Source organism: Crotalus tigris, unplaced genomic scaffold (assembly GCF_016545835.1).
Source record: "Crotalus tigris isolate CLP2741 ecotype Arizona unplaced genomic scaffold, ASM1654583v1 scf7180000018777.2418813, whole genome shotgun sequence".
In the NCBI taxonomy this organism is placed as follows: Eukaryota; Metazoa; Chordata; class Lepidosauria; order Squamata; family Viperidae; genus Crotalus; species Crotalus tigris.
The window spans coordinates 1,442,501-1,459,180 of NW_024097195.1; positions in this window are offsets into that span (position 1 = coordinate 1,442,501).

A 16,680-nucleotide genomic window follows, 5' to 3' on the forward strand; every position below is an offset into this window, starting at 1 on the left:
AAATCACTCAGTGAGTAAGATAAATGTTGTCAGTCAATTCTATACATAGTTTAGCCAGCTCACCCTCTGTAATGGCAGATTGAACTTGGCAGATGTGATGAGGCATGATCAACCTCGTGTTTTCCATTTTTCACAGCAGGTTCCTCCCCCCCCCCTTCCTCATACTAGAATATACTCTCCCCTTCTTCTCTATCTCAGAAATCAAATACAAACAGTATTTGTTTTTACATCCTCTGTCAGTTTCTTCAGTGAAAGAATAATAATGTCAAACTAACCAGAACTGTATCTTCTATCTCGTATTTTCAGAAAGAAAACCCTAAATCTAGAAGGAAAAGCCAAAAGCAGAATAGTATTATTGTGCCCATGTGGTTTAAACTGAATTGTGCCGATTGTGTTTTGATTCATTAAAGAACAATTCACATACCAAGATTGGCATAACACAGTGGTTCTCAACCTTTTTAATGCTGCGACCCCCAACTGGTCGTAAGTCGAGGACTACCCAACCGGTTGTAAGTTGAGGACTTTCCCTGCCCAGGAGCGCCATGCATGCGTGGTGCCGCCCCCTGCGCCGGCTGAGGTGTAGCTGGCAAGTGGCAGAGACAGCGCAGGCCAACCACCAGCTGGGCCGCCAGCTGGCCCAGCCCAAGGCAGGTAAGGCACCCGCCGGGCCCCACACGTGCCAGCAACCCTCCCTGTGCCCACCGGCCTCCCACCTCCCACCCCTGGCCCTCTTTTACTTACATTTTTAGTAGTTGCTCAGCAGGGAGGGGTGGAAACTTCCAGACAGCTTGCCTTCGCTGCAGACAACTTGCAGCACCGTTTGCAGAATGGGACTTTTGGCGGACTCAGCAAGGCAGAGACAGCCTGGACAATTCCTATTGGCTTTTGAAAGCCAATAGAATTAGACTCTATTCAAGGGAGTAGCACAGCTAAGGAAAAGGGGGAAAAATGGCGGACTGCGTTGTTTGGCGACCCCCGTGAAATGGTCGTTTGACCCCAAATGGGGTCCCGACCCACAGGTTGAGAACCACTGGCATAACAGGTCTACATTACCTATTTGCCCAATCAGATTGTTTGGGTAAATAGAGTTGTACAAGTTCATAAATTGTGGACCTGTTATGCAAGGGGGGGGGAACTATTATTCTTGAAATATATTTTTCTGTATTCAACTAGGTGGGACACTTTGTGTATATATTTGGGTTTTGTTTTTGTTTTTTTGCTTTTTCTTTCTGTATGCACATCTGTATCAATATATATCTATATATCTATCTATATGTCTATATCTCTATCTTGTTTAGCTCTGTTCTTCTATTTTATTCCTTGAAATTTGTATTTTGACATTGTGAATAAAATAAAAAAATATTAAAAGAAACATCACCAAGAACCTTTGCTTAAATTGCTGGCTTATGGCACAATTCTGCAAATGTCTACTCAAAGATAAATTTCCTTTATTCTGCAGAGCTCACACTCAGAAAAGCATTGAGGATTGCAGTTTTAACTAGATAACATCCCAAAGACATTACATCCAGTATACCTGTTCTAGGCATGTTATTTATTCCCATTTTTCAACAGCAGCTCCCCTTACTGTAAACTCCACTCCATTATAGAAAACCAAAACAAATTAAAGTGCCACCACCACCACCAATAAAACAAAATAAGCACATATGCTTGGCTTTTTTGACTACAGTCTCACTGTATTTGAGAATAGATTCCAGAATAACACATCAAGACATGGCAATTAAGCACATACATTCCAATGCTAAATAATGTTGACATAATTTGCATTCCTCGGATGACATTTAGAAAGCTTCTCATGGATACAGACTTGAGATGTATGTGTGCATTACAAATAATTCCTGAAATGGGTCACCTCTTTTTTTTTTTTTTTTTGAATGGTACAAACAAGTATTGCACTGAATATTTATAAGAATCAAAACTTAGCTCAAAAAGCAACTTGAAGCAGGGCCTCTAGCACTCTAAGCTCACACTGATGAAAATTGACATCTTTTTGTATTCTGATTTCTTCTCCTCCTCCCAAAACAACCCCATGGGAATTAAAGTGGGAGTCCTTTGGAAAGCAACAATAATCTTATTTAGATCTTTATTTTCTCCCCAACAGTTAACAGTGTGTCTCAATTTCACTGGCGACTCAATGCAATAAGTTCAAAACTGAAGAATCTGAGATTAGGATTTTCTTTCCAAAATTTGAAGCCTGAATGCATTATACGCATTTCTGAAATGTTTTTTAAAAACACTTTGGCAACTGTTTGTAACTTGTCTATTTAAATTTTACCACCTTTTCCTAATACACCTGGAACAGAGAACTATAATTCTGGTATGGTATGGCATGCCATTTTGTATGAAAACAAACAGTACATGAATCCTGTTGGATCACAAATGGTCTAGAGCAGAGGTCCCCAACCTTTTGGGCACCATGGACCAGAGGGGGTGTGGTTTCAAATGCTGCCTGCATCCCGAGGATGGAGCTTTGCTTACTTGTGTGGCCCGCTTGCTGGCATGCTGTGGACCGGTACCAGTCCATAGACCGGGGGTTGGGGACCCCTGGTCTAGAGAGATTTTGTATATTTATAACTGGTAAAATGATGCATTTTGTGTGGAACTTTCACATATCAAACGTTCTTCTTTTTTCTCTTCTGCTAGGATTAACACAGCCAAAGCTTGCCTACCTTCACTTTGTTAGGCTGATCATTTTTACTTGTCTGAATTCTAAATAGTTACATAATGAACTCCTTTTGCAACTCCCAGAACACTCCTGTGATTTTTCAACCCAACTTTTAGTTTGGCTATGTAAAGCAGTGATACAGTGTTTGCGTTCTAAAATTTGCGAAGGCTTAAGGCATTCAATTTGTTCTTCAACACCTCTCAAGGCTCCCAAAAGTAACCAAAAAAAGCTTGGCCATGGCCCTGCCAGCAATATCATGGTTCCTTGGCTACCACTCTATGATTTTCAGAAATCATCATCAAAAAAAAAAAAAAAAAAACCTGGATAGCCCTTAATCTCAAGAAACTTATGTTTCCTTGCCTTGAGCCAAATATTCATCAGTAAAGTACTTTTGTCACCTTTTATCTGGACACACAGACCTTGGTAGAAGATTAGGGAAAGAGAAGTCTAAAGGTGTTCCTTTTTTTTTCTTTTAACTTAACACAGTATTTCTAATCTTCACATTTACATTCTATAAATCAGATTATTTATTTATTAGATCTTTTTTATCCATCTTTGTTACTCTGCAAGTAACTCAAGGCAGCAAACATACCTAATTCTTCTTCCTCTTCCTATTTTCTTTGCAACAACTTTGTGAAGTGGGTTGGGCTGAGGGAGAGTAACTAGCCCAAAGTCACCCAGTCAGCTTTCATGCCTAAAGTGGGAGTAGAACAGACAGTCTCCTGGTTTCTAGGCCAGCACTTTCAACACAATACCAAATGTCAGTTGTGCATTTTTCTGTGACTTTTCAAGAAAAAAAAACTTCAACAGTACCATATCCATCTGAAATTTTATTCATGACTCCTATGAAAACATCCCTTCACCAGAAACAGGATATCTTGCTAGTTCCCTGTAAAAACTAATCCTGTGACTTGTTCTCCTGAAGACAAGCATGTGGAATTAAATTGCTTGCTCTCAATAAAAATGCAAAAGGAGAAATTAGAACAAATCTTTCCTGGGTTTCTTTCCTCCCCCCCCCCCCCTCTTCACTTTTATGTAGCAGAGACCAACCAGCAATAATCAACCAGGGCCATTTAGTTATAGTCTCGTCTTGCTGTGACTAATAGAATGATTGGTTGTACAGCTTCTTTATGGCTGTTCATTATATCACCCTTACATAAAGTAATTTAATTTCAGTGGGATAATTAGGGCATTTCTAATCTAACTGATAGTCTGAATGAAATTAGATTCTCAGAGGGAGATTTGTGTATTGGGAGACTGGCGACCTTCGGCCCCAATTTTCACACAATGTATTAAATTGACAGCCTGACTCCTGAGCTTTGCTGTACTGTATCTCTGCAACTCGCACTGCTCTTTGGACTGCTGGGGAAAAAAACCCACAAACAGGAGACTCATTTCTCAAAAAATGGATACTGGAAAAGTGCCCAATACAACAAAAATACAGGTTCTAATCTCAAGCCCTACTTCTGTTCCATGACTGTTTTGGAACAAGTGAAACAATAGAAAAGACAAAAGATTTCTGGATGGGTTCAGGAATACTATTGGCCTGATCACATGAGGAGAGATCGTTGTAAGTCTTGTCTACGCTCACCCAAACAGGCAAAAACAAGCATTATGTGAAAATGGTAGCCAATACAGAAGATATTTTGAATTATATATCTTATCTGTTGGGTGAGGCACCCAGTCTACCAAATATAAATCAGTCTGTTCTGCGTTTCGCTCCAATCTAGGAGCATGTTTTGCAGGCAGACCTCACATACTGTGAACACTATAAATTCAAAATTTTATAGTGTTCACAGTATGTGAGGTCTGCGTGCAAAACATGCTCCTAGATTGGTAGACTGGGTGCCTCACCCAACAGATAAGTTATATATCCTCCCTGGTTTCTGCTGACAGGAGTAAGGGGGAACCTGTGGCTCAAAAGGGTAATACAGCTGCCTAACATGCAAGCTGCCCAGGTTCGAATTCCTGAAAGGTGTGACTAGCTGAAATAGTTGTACTAGTCTCCACTAACTCTTTGTCAGCCACAAAATTTTGAATATATATATATATATATACACACAAACATATACATACATACATACATACATACATACATACATACATATATACATACATACATATACATATACACATACACATATACATATAAGATACTGGTAAATATGCATTTGAGCTTGCATATAATTTGTTGGCTATACCAGAGCTTTTCAACCAGTGGTACGGGTACCACCTATGGTACATTGCCACCTGGCAGTTGGTACGCGATCACCCTAGAAAAGTAGCGGGGGAGGGGAATGAGCTGAACCGGTGGTAGCACCACACAAGCCTGAGCGAGAGATGGCTGGAGCTGCAGGGCTATCAGGGCTCAGCAGAAGTGCCAGGATCAGTGCTGCTTTCCAGCTGATTGGCGCTTCTTCGGGGCTGTCAGGGCTCAGTGGAAGTGCCAGGATCAGCACCAGGCTCCAGCTGGAGCTCTGCACTGATCCTGGTGCTTCTGCTGAGCCCTGAAGAAGCACCAATCAGCTGGAAAGTAGCACTGATCCTGGCACTTCTGCTGAGCCCAGAAGAAGCGCTGATCAGCTGGAATGTTGCAGCATCTCCAGGGTCTTGTGATTTACATTCAGATGCTTGGCAACTGATTCATATTTATGACGGTCACAGTGTCCCAGGGTCATGTGAAGTGACCAAAACCTGCTGCAACCACCCAGCAGACGGGGGGAATAAAAACCAAACACCCCCCCACCCCATCCCCACTGCCAATCCTCAACAGAAATGCTCACAACAATGAAAACCTCGGACAGGAGAAAGACCGCTGCCGGATGGGCAAGCAGGTGTCTTGCTTGGCTGTGGCTTGGGGGGCAGTTTTTTCAGTGCCATTGTAACTTTGAACAGTCACTAAGCGAACTGTTGTAAGTCGAGGACTACCTGTACTTTATCACTTTTTTTTTTTTTTGGGTCATCAGGTTTTTGACACCTTGCTAGGCAACTGGTGGTACTCGGATATTGCCATATCCTAAAAGTGGTACAATGGGTGAAAAGATTGAAAAGCCTCGGGCTATATGATAGAAGTGATTTATCACTGCCTTCTTGGCAAGTGTCTTTTTTTCAACTTCCCAGTCTAGTGTACAATACTGTTATTCCCTGGAAGAATAATTAAATGCTACCTTTCTTATCTTAACTAGCTCTGATAAGCCAATCAGGTACTACTATCTCTTATGCCTTGGTTTTAAGTCAAGTTTGACTCCTGATGATTTTATGGACATGTCCATGTCGTTTCCTTGGCAACAGTAAGAATTAATTTGCAATGGTCTTGGGAATTGGGATGGTGTGGTGGTGGAGAAATAAAAAGAAGCTCCTTTTCAAGTCTTGCCATTCGATGCAGAAAAGTCTGAAACTGAGAGAATTGGACATCCGGTAAAACTGGGGTCAGCATACCATCACAGAAGGCAAAATATCCTTTCACACTGCTGAAATTTCCAAAGACTGTGAGAAGAGAAGTCTAAAAGAAGTCTAAAGAGAAGCAGAATAGTCATTAGAAAGACATGTTAAATTCACAGGTTTGTTCAAGGGTAAGTGGATCATTTAATCCAGCCACTCATTTGCCTTAAAGATAGTAACCTAAGCATCACTAACTTTTTCTACTGAGTTTCCTCAGAAATCTGATCCTTTCCTCATGTGCTGAGGGTGGGAAACATATGACAACTGTTTGCTTTAATCTACGAAAAATCCAACCCCATTCAGTAGAGATTCAGGCCACTTCTGCAGACATAAGATTTCTTCTGCTGTATTTGGAGCTTATTCTTTTCACATAATATAGCATTCATGCTAACCAATTTGATCCATTTGAACAACTGGCAAAAGAAATCAAGTGAGAAGTAAAGCAACAGAAAACTGTCTCTGGGGGAACATGTGGATTTAAATAGTCTGCATCAATTTTGCTCTGTCTCTATATTTGCAAATAAAAGCAAACTTTCATTAAATATGTACTTTATGTCTGGTAGACTGGGTAAGGTCTAAATAGCTGGGACTCATATTTATTGGGTATGTGGGATTCTGTAACCTTCATAGTAGACAGGCAACTCATCCCATGATTTATTCACTCATCGCAAACACATTTATCTGTGTTTCTGATAAAAAAATAATCACTCATATCTCAAGCTCTTAATCAGATGGAGGAATATCCTCAATATGAGAGCATATGAGTTCTGTTCCCTCCTAAATATACATTTTCTTTGCCCTCAAATTATGCCCTCCTTTCCTAAGAGCCTCACTTTTCCTTACAACAAGATTCCATGAGAAAGAAGGAATCAGGGGGGAAAAAAGACCCCAAATGGATCTATATTATTGATCAAAATGTTGAAAGGGATTTTGAGGAGTGAAAGAAGTCGGCGAAGCATGCAAGTGAGAAGATATTGTAATAATGATACCAATTAGACTTCACATAGACTACACTCATTCACACTGAAGCAATGAATGAGTGAGTGAGTGAATGAATGAATGAATGAATGAATGAATGAACAAACGAATGAACGAATGTCTAGATTGTCTTAAAAGAATAGATCCTGGAACTGATCAGACAGAAGACAGCCCAAGATTTAATCCTAAATGATGACAGTGATCTACAGAAAGTTGTTAGTGATGTGGAACCAATAGGAAATAGAGTACAAAATGTTTTTTATATTTAGCATACAATGAAATGGGAAACTACCAGCAGGATCCAATACAAATTTGATTATAAGGGGGAAATGTCTTAAAATATGGGAACCAGTAAAAAAAGAGAGAGACAAAACTTTCTGGGATCCAAATTTCTTCATAATTCTGGTGGCTACTTAAAACCACAATAACTGGAATTGAATGTGTTTCACAATGCAATAAAGAGTTAATGTCAGCAGAAAGACATGAACATAACTCTATTAATGTCCAGCAAATTCTAGAGATTAAAAATGCATCTTTCCTTTCCAATTTTAGAGATATTTTACAGTGTCAATAGGTATGTAGTAGAGGTCACCCTGCTAACACAAAGTACTTGATTTTTTAAAAAAGTTTTTAAGCAAGTTCTTTCCCAAAGACGTATGAGGATTTACTTCTTAATGGACTGCTAATCTTTAGGAAACAGAAAGTGAAGATTAGACTAAATGGGAAGTTTTCTCAATATAGGGCAATGAGTCTATGAAGTTGGGTCTGATACTTTTTAAAGTTCTTCCTAAATGATCCTGTGCTAAGGGTGGGAAACATGTGGCAGCTAGTGTGAGCAGTGAGCTGGCCTTATTTGTGGACAATATCGAAATCTTCAGGATGGTAAAATCCAAAAGTAATTGTGAAGATTTCCAGAAGGATTTGTTTTAAATTGGATAGGAATAACAATTTCACACTCAGCTAATTCACACACAGAAGCAAATGGTTTTCCCATGAAAGTCAAATCCCAGCTCAAAGAATTTTGAAAAAGTAGGAAAGTTATCAGTAATAGAAAACTTGATTACCAAGTTTTACCAAGTTCGAATGACCTATTGGTAATGGACCATGACTTTGGATTCACAACATAGCATTACCTTTTGCCAGCACCTGCCTGAGTAAACCAAGCTTGGCATTTAAAAAGTATACAAAAAATTGTTGATGAGAAATAATACTAAAAGTAGTGACATGCAGAATCTTCTGATTTTTTTTTCTAATGGTTCTCAGTCACTCTGATAAAAGAGAAATTACTGTTGAAGTTTCTGTCAAGAACAAAATAATTTTGCTGAAATTTTAGTGTATGTTATTACAAAGTAGCCAAGGAATCTGTGTGAATGTTCGATCTGTACAATCACCTCTCCATCTGTTCTGTTCCATCCTAGTGTGACTACCCATCCTTCAAGTAAATCCCATGGTAAGATATGATGGAGCTTCTGTCACTTTTTAAAAAACTGGAAAGTGAAGGGCAGCCAGGATAAAGGAAAGGTGAGTAACAGGAAACAAGATAAGCAATAGCATCCCTTGTCATCTTCAACAATAAACACAGAAGCATCCTCAAGAGAAATTCTCAAGCATCCAAGGAATAAAGTAGTAAAATAAACTCCTCTTTCCCAAGAAAAGAAAACATGCAATATAACAAGGTACATTGTGGCATAAGATTAATAAAAAGGATACTAAAGCCAGATGGAGTACTCACATAAGCATTCTGATAGATGGATTCTATTGATTTTGGCATGAATAATGATCATAACTTCCATTGTAGGTATTCCTTAGAAATGTTGGGAAATGACCACCATTATTACCAACTGGCAATTATTACCAATAATTTCATGGGTAAATGGGTACTTACCTGTATTGTCAAAGACCGTGCCTTTTGCATTTCATCACCATTTAATTCTGCTGTCCCTATGCCATTTCAGACAGGTGGCTGTCCAGTCTCTTCTTAAAAACCTCCAGTGATGGAGCACCCACAACTTCTGAAGGCAAGCTGTTCCACTAGTTGATTGTTCTCACTGTCAGGAAATTTTCCCTTAATTCTAGGTTGGATGTCTCTTTGATGAGTTTCCAACCATTGTTTCTTGTCTTGCCTTCTTGTGCTTTGGGAAATAGGTTGATCCTCTCTTCTTTGGGGCAGCCCTTCAAATATTGGGACACTGCTATTATGTCTCCCCTAGTCCTTCTTTTCACTAGATTAGCCATACCCAATTCCTGCAACCATTCATCATATATTTTAGTCTCCAGGTCCCTAATAATCTTTTTTGCTCTTCTCTGCACTTTTTCAAAAGTCTCAACAACTTTTTTTATAATGTGGTATTTATAACTTGGTATATATTGCTTCAAAACTTCGGGTTTTTTGAATTACCCCCTCCCCCCAAAGTACAATAAAAGGGTCATGTTAGAAAGAGACAGAAGTGCTGGCAATTCCCAAGCAAAGACAAATCATATTGTTGGATACTCTCAGCAATACAGTTGCTAAAATCTTTACTTCTGTTTGGAAACATAACTATGCATTTTGCTCCTACAGCTGTTATTAGTAGATATTGTGTGCTCTGGCCAAAAAGGTGTTTATTCCCCTAAATCACATTAAAAAGGCATATGGGGTACGGTACAAAAGTTAACCTGTAGAAAAGGGAGAATTTTTGCTTTTCATTTTGAAAAAAAAAATAGGCAGAAATACATAACAATAAGCTGCTGCTTGAAGGGTATTACCTCCGAGTTTGAAACTCTAGGAAAGAAGCTGAAAAAGTGGGGCAACCACTTCTCAGCCTTTTTTTTTCCTCCAGTACACTGGCAAGGGAAAGAAGAATTGTGAGGGGGAGAAGATGATTGGCTAGAGTCTAAGAAATGGTCCTCAAAGGAGAGATTTGGTTTTTGAGACCATGGTCACAGATTGCTGGCAAAAGGCACTTGGAAAGCCAAGGAAAATGTATTTCGCCAAAATATGTCACACTTAATAAAGGCCTTAACCATAGCTGTCTGCAGCAAACTGTGATTTTGTTTGCTAGATTACACAGGTCCAGTAATGTCATGATGCAAACTCTTATTTCGTGAACTTGTAATGTACACCTAACACAAATTATCTCAGTTGTATTGATATCATGACAACACACATTTTATCACTACTGCCCCCCAACCCTGAGACACCTATGCCCCAAAGTGAGCCATGTGAGCATTGGAGTTAGACACGCTTAAATAAGAATGTCAGAAAATAAATTTAAAATGTAAGAGTAGCAGGAAGAGTAACTATACTAGTAAATTACTCAACAAAATCAAAATGTTTGTGGACTTAGTTGTCTATATCATAATGTTCAGATAGACTTAAATTCTTAATGCAGGAAAGCAAATATGATTTAATAAATATAACTGAGAAATGTTGGGATGATACAGAAATTGAAGAACACAATTTGTTTAGAAAGAACTAAAGAAATAGAAATAATGAAGTTTCAATGTACTTAAGCATCTATAGAGAAATCTAAGGGAATAAATTAAATGGTACAAGAGAGCAATTGGCTTAACATAAGTAAAATAAAAGCAATATTGTGGTAAATGACCACTACATCCATCCAATGAAGGACTAGATATGGCTGATGCTTCCAGTTGTAAGATGAACATTTTTCAGAAAAAAAACAAAACCTAGAATTGCAAACACAGACTGCTGCCTGTAAATCTATTTTGAGTTGCTTGGTCCCTTTGGGTTAAGGAGGGAGCCCTTGCTGGATTGTTATGAGGTTTATACTAGACATCTATCAGTCACTTGGAATTGCTTGAAATCAGCCATTGGCTGGGTTGATTCTGTGGAAATGACTGGGATTCAGTCTTGTCTATTTATCTAGGCTAGGTCTGAGCCAATGACTCCAAAATTAGTGACAGGGTCTTGGGACTGAGTTCTGCTAACTGTGTGCTATATCCATGTCTACCTTGCCTGGTCAAGTCCTCTCCTTTAGCACAGTCATTATGGTGATGTATGCTTAAGAAGCCATTCTTAGACCCAGCAGTACAGGAATGTTGTGAACCCAACATCACTTGATTTCAACAGAACATTTTATGAGGTATCCCCTAAAATTGTGACTAGTAAGGTAATTAAACAAAGGATGATATGTCTGGTAGATAGTTACATAGTGGGCTTGAAAACGATCATCAATTGCTCCTCATGGCTGTTATGTGCTTTTAATAGCCATGTTTGTAATCTGGGTATGTTTGTAATCATACCCAGTTTTATACTTCCACCCAGGACTGTACAAATGAAACTGTCAAGATACTGACCCAGTGACTGTTCAGATCTGGATGGAGATTTTGGCTCATTGCTGATGAGATTGAGTGCCATGGCTTCTGTCATTTTTGGGTTAGGGAAATTTCCTCCACTAGTTTCAGATGAAGTTACATTTCCCCATTCGAGACTTTTTCAACCTGAAGAATTGGTTGCTGCTGTGGCAGAAAGATCTTTACACTGATATATTTGTGCACCAGTTGCACTGTTTTCTTATCTGAAGGTCCTGCTGATGGTCTGTCACACCGTGGTCACCTCATGATTGGACTACTTCAATGCACTCTGAAGACCATCTAGGAGCTACAGCTGGTTTAAACTGCTGTGGCACAAACACTAATGGATACTTCTCATTGTGCCCATATGTCAGTGGGAAATGTCACATGGTGGCTTAATAGTTGTTTTTAGTCTGGGCTATTTTCTTTGTCTACATTTTTGTTTTAACTTAGTATTAGATTTTGTAAGTCATCTAAAATCTGCTGGAGTGTGTGACATAATAAATTGAAATCAATCAATCAAATTGGAATGAGTCACAATAGCCTGGAACTTTTCCACATTTTGTCAATAACTTGATGAAAAAGGGAAAGTATAATACTTTCTAGTAGTTTTATAGTAACTGTGAAAGTGCCATACAGAAGTTCAACCTGCTGACAAGCATCTCAGTGTGCAGATTATGGAACAATAGTCTTAAATAACAGGAAGGCAGGTTCAATTTGATTGTTCAAGCAAGCAAAGTCCATTTATTTGAGATACTTTATTTTGGATTCCTGTATTTGAGCAAGGAAAGTTTTAAGTGGCCATTTTCAATTCTAGGGTTCTACAGAAAAAGATAGAATGCAATTCCATCCTCCAGAGATTTGGTGAAGAGAATGACACAAAGAAAGACAGGGGTTTCTTTTTCTTGCCTACCATGTTTATAATTTTCTCTTTATAATTTCCTTCTGACTGGTTATAAAAAAAAAAAGGGAAGAAAAACTATGTAAACCAGCATGCATTCCCTTGGGTGGGAAATGCTGTGGAAAACTAAAAAGCTGTCAATCCTCTGGATTCAATTCTTTTGACATTTCTCTCCCAGCTCCTCTGCCTGGTTTTCTCTGAAACTCTATTACTGGGCAGGCAAGGACCATAGTGCAGTTAAGGTAAATTTGGAGAGGCCACTTGTCTCCATCTGAGGTTGGACCCCTTTCTTTGTCCTTGGAGAAAATTTAAAGAACTTATCACTTCTAGGCTTCCTAATACATAGTATGCTACTCATACTCTGAAAGGCGTTTGCATGGGGTTTGCTCAGACCAGCAATAGCAATTATGTTTGTTTCTCTTTAAAGAATGTGCAGCCATGTAAGGATGCAGTCCTTTCATATGCAAGGCAGGCACCACTCCGAAAGGCAAATTAAGGTGTGTATGTGCTTATACAAATAGCTAATTTGCAATCCAAAAGACAAATGATGTAGGAAAAGCTCTTTCTATCCAACTCTTTCTCTGTTGTGCTTTCTGTCAGGGAGAGTTGAAGCCAACCAAGTCCTCATTGGTAAGTTTTTTCAGTCTAGATAAACAGGCCTAAGATATCTGACAGCTGTTTCATGCTTTTCATCATCATCTGAAACAATCAGTACACATTAGAGGGTACTTTTCCCTTTACAAAGCTGATAATTAGATAACAAGCTGAGATTAAAGTAATTACAGTTAGACAGCTGGCAAGGCAGCACAGTCATGTTGAAATACTGTTGATGCTTCAGCATCTGGTTTTAACAACAGCACCGGCTAAAAGATTTTACATTAATTACATCACATAATTTAATATAAACATATTTAATTACAATTGATGGGTGATAAACTGTTCAAGAATGACTTCACCCCTTGCAGATGTCAAAATGGTGGGAGCACCATAGAGTTCTTCCCACTTGAGGTGCAAAGCTGGGATCTGGAAAGGAGGTTACGGGTTTTTTAACATTATAAGCCATATCAAGGCAGCCAGGTAAGAAGCAGAGCAGTTTGCTGAAGCCATGATATGTTTGAAGCCATAGGTTACCTCGACTAAAGGAGCATATGATCACAGTGAAGGAGATACCCTTGATAAATGGTTGGGATCATTGTTTTTCTAAGGTCACTTTCTAACCCTTCCTAGCTGAGACAAATCATGATTCAAAAAACAGATCTGGACTCAAATTTAGCAATTTGGATAAGAGCCAGATTTACTTTAGACTGACTTGGAAGCCACCCAATTTGACTCTGGGACTGAGTCCAAATCTGCATTTGGAAACCTGAAATTCCAGGCCTCCCACTGATTATCATTGGAATTCAACAAATGTCTTGATTGTAATAAACTCTCTAATAACAAATGCCTTTTTTCTCCCTATTTTATAGCAGTGGGTTAAATATGCCAAGGCTTTTCAACCTTTTCACCCATTGTACCACTTTTAGGATATGGCAACATCTGAGTACCACCAGTCACCTAGCAAGGTGTCAAAAATTTGATGACCAAAAAAAAAAAAAAAAAAGAAAGAAAGAAAATAGGGATAAAGTACAGGTAGTCCTTGACTTACAACAGTTCGCTTAGTGACTGTTTGAAGTTACAATGGCACTGAAAAAAGTGCCTCCCAAGCCACAGCTGAGCAAGACATCTGCCTGCCCGCCCGGCCACGATCTTCCTCCTGTCCAAGGTTTTTATTGTTGTGAGCATTTCTGCAGCATTCCAGCTAATCGGCGCTTCTTCTGGGCTGAGCAGAAGTGCCAGGATCAGTGCTGCTTTCCAGCTGATTGGTGTCAAATGGTGGCCCATGGGCCGGATGCGTCATGCACAGGCCACGCCCACCCCAGCTCTGCAAAGGTGAAAAACATCATGATATGTCACACTACATCATGTGACATGATCAAGTTTGAACCTGTGATCTAGACGGTTCTGCTAGATGATGCTACCTCTCCAACAGACAAACATTAAAAACTAATAATAGCACAATTAATCTTAAGATTAAATGAGTATTAGAGGCTAGTTTTCTATGCAATTTAATTTCACTTTCAGGTGTATTAAAGCATGATGTTAGATAGCCACCAATTCTTTCTGACCAAACAACAGAGGTTTTGTTGCTATGCTTTTGCATTTAAAATAACAAAAGAAATGGGCTCCAGATGAGATGTTCGTTCCCTAAGAAAAGGTAGTAATGGGAAATAGCACGTGCTAACTCTGCCTAAAGCAATTTGTGTCTATCATTTATTCACAGATAAAATGTACATCTACTAACCTCCATCTTTGTGGACATACTGATTGTGTTTTTAAAAAGGAGGAAATTACTTTGAAGTGCAGCAATCTGTTTTGACAGATGTGTGGTCCAAAAAGAGAAGTATTATTTGGCAAAGAGCAGCACTGTTAGACATGTGTATGTGTTGCCTGTCGTCTCTTTCCAATTTGATACTTTGATGGTCATTTCTACCTTCTTTCTCCTTTCCTTCCTTTCCCCTCATAGAAATATCTCTGGAGGTTATGGTTTCCTAAGTGCGGAAACAAATATCTTCATCTTGTTATGTAAGAAGAATGTTTATGGGATTAAAAAAAACCCTTCAGTTTTATGAAAATGAGATATTTCATACTCCTTCCCATATCTGGCCCCCATTTTGGGGGAGGTGTGTTTGCATTTAGAGATTCATTTGCTCTGATATTGTGACATTATGTTGACCTCTGATATTATTGTCTGAATGATCTTAGGAGCCACCCATGCTGCCAGGGCAGAAGTGAGGTTTGGAGCGAGGTTGGGTTGTTTGCAGTAAGACACTAAGATCAGTGCTATCTGCAAGGTGTGATAAAAAATAGTCAAGCTACCACCCACAATGGTACAATTGAAACAATACACATAACAATCAGACAGAGATTGACTCACATTATTATGCTTATCATATTTATTTTTTTAAAAAAAAAAACTCCAACCATATTCTGAAGACACCCCTACTAGTCTTGTTGGCTGATTTGTAAAACGTTCCACAGCAATATTGACCAAGCCATTCTCTTCACTTTTTCTGCAGAGGGAAATATTGAGCATAAGAAGTGAAGACAGAATTCTATGGCCAGCAGGTAAACAGACTAGACTAAAAAATCAACGGCATATTGCTCTATTAACAGAACTTTGCAAGTCAGATTTTACTGTACTCCTCCACCTTCTTGTATTTCAATGAATTAGAGTTGTGTCTGTCTGAGCCACTTCCAGATGTAATCTGTCTGTAGTGGGCTTAAAATAAATTTTATTTCTTGTTGCCTTGGCAACAGAGCTTGTATATTCCTGTCATGGTGATCTTTCTTATTGTCTACATGGCCTTCAAGAAAAGGATCAAAGGAATTTGACTATCCCTCAAATCTTCCCCCTGAAATAAATATTCATATTCTGATTTACAAGCTCCACAAACTATACTGCTAAGATTTTCTCAGCACAGAAATATTATCCTTTTGTGTTATATGGCTATTGTATTGCAAATTACTCCATTCTTACTGTATTTCTCAAAGAGAGAAGTGTGTATAATTAAAGTCTTAGACTGGAATGAGAAGAATCCGGTTTAAATTTCCACTTGATCATAGAAGTTACACAGCTTCCATACTTATGTCCTAACCCCAGTGCCTCGGGCAGTGATGGTGAACCTTTTAGAGACCGAGTGCCCAACCCCCCCCCACCCCTCACACCATCCCTACCCCGTGGGCCACCCACCGCCTCCAAGGCCTGCCGCAGATCGCCCAGGTGGCCCAGCACCACCATGGTGGCCACGCCCTCTTCCTGTACCCCGCAGCATCATCTGCATGTGACAGGGCATGAGGATGGAGTCTTGTCCCCGCTGCCCGGCTGCCATGTCCTTGGCTGCGCTGTTCCATGTGGGCTGCACCCAGGGGCAACTCTCCTCCAGGAGGGCTGCTGGTGAGGAGAGGGCTGCAGGTGGAGGCGGGGCTGGGGCGATGGCGCACATGCCCAGAGAGAGGGCTCTGAGTATCACCTCTGGCATGCATGCCATAGGTTCACTACCACTGGCCTAGGGTCATCATGACCATGTGAAAGACTAATACAGTAGTGCTTTCTGTTTTTCAGGAGGGACGCTGTTTCACAGAGTAGTTGTCATAACAGAGAAGGCACATTTCTGGGATCCCATTAGATCATATTGTTTTATTGATGTAGAACAAATAGAAACCATGGAGAGAGACAAGTAACCTGGTCTCATGTCATGTAGGTTGAATTGTCCCCCAAAGCTATTGGGAACCATTGCAGCAGTATTACATAGGCATACTACAGTGTGCCCAAAACTTATGT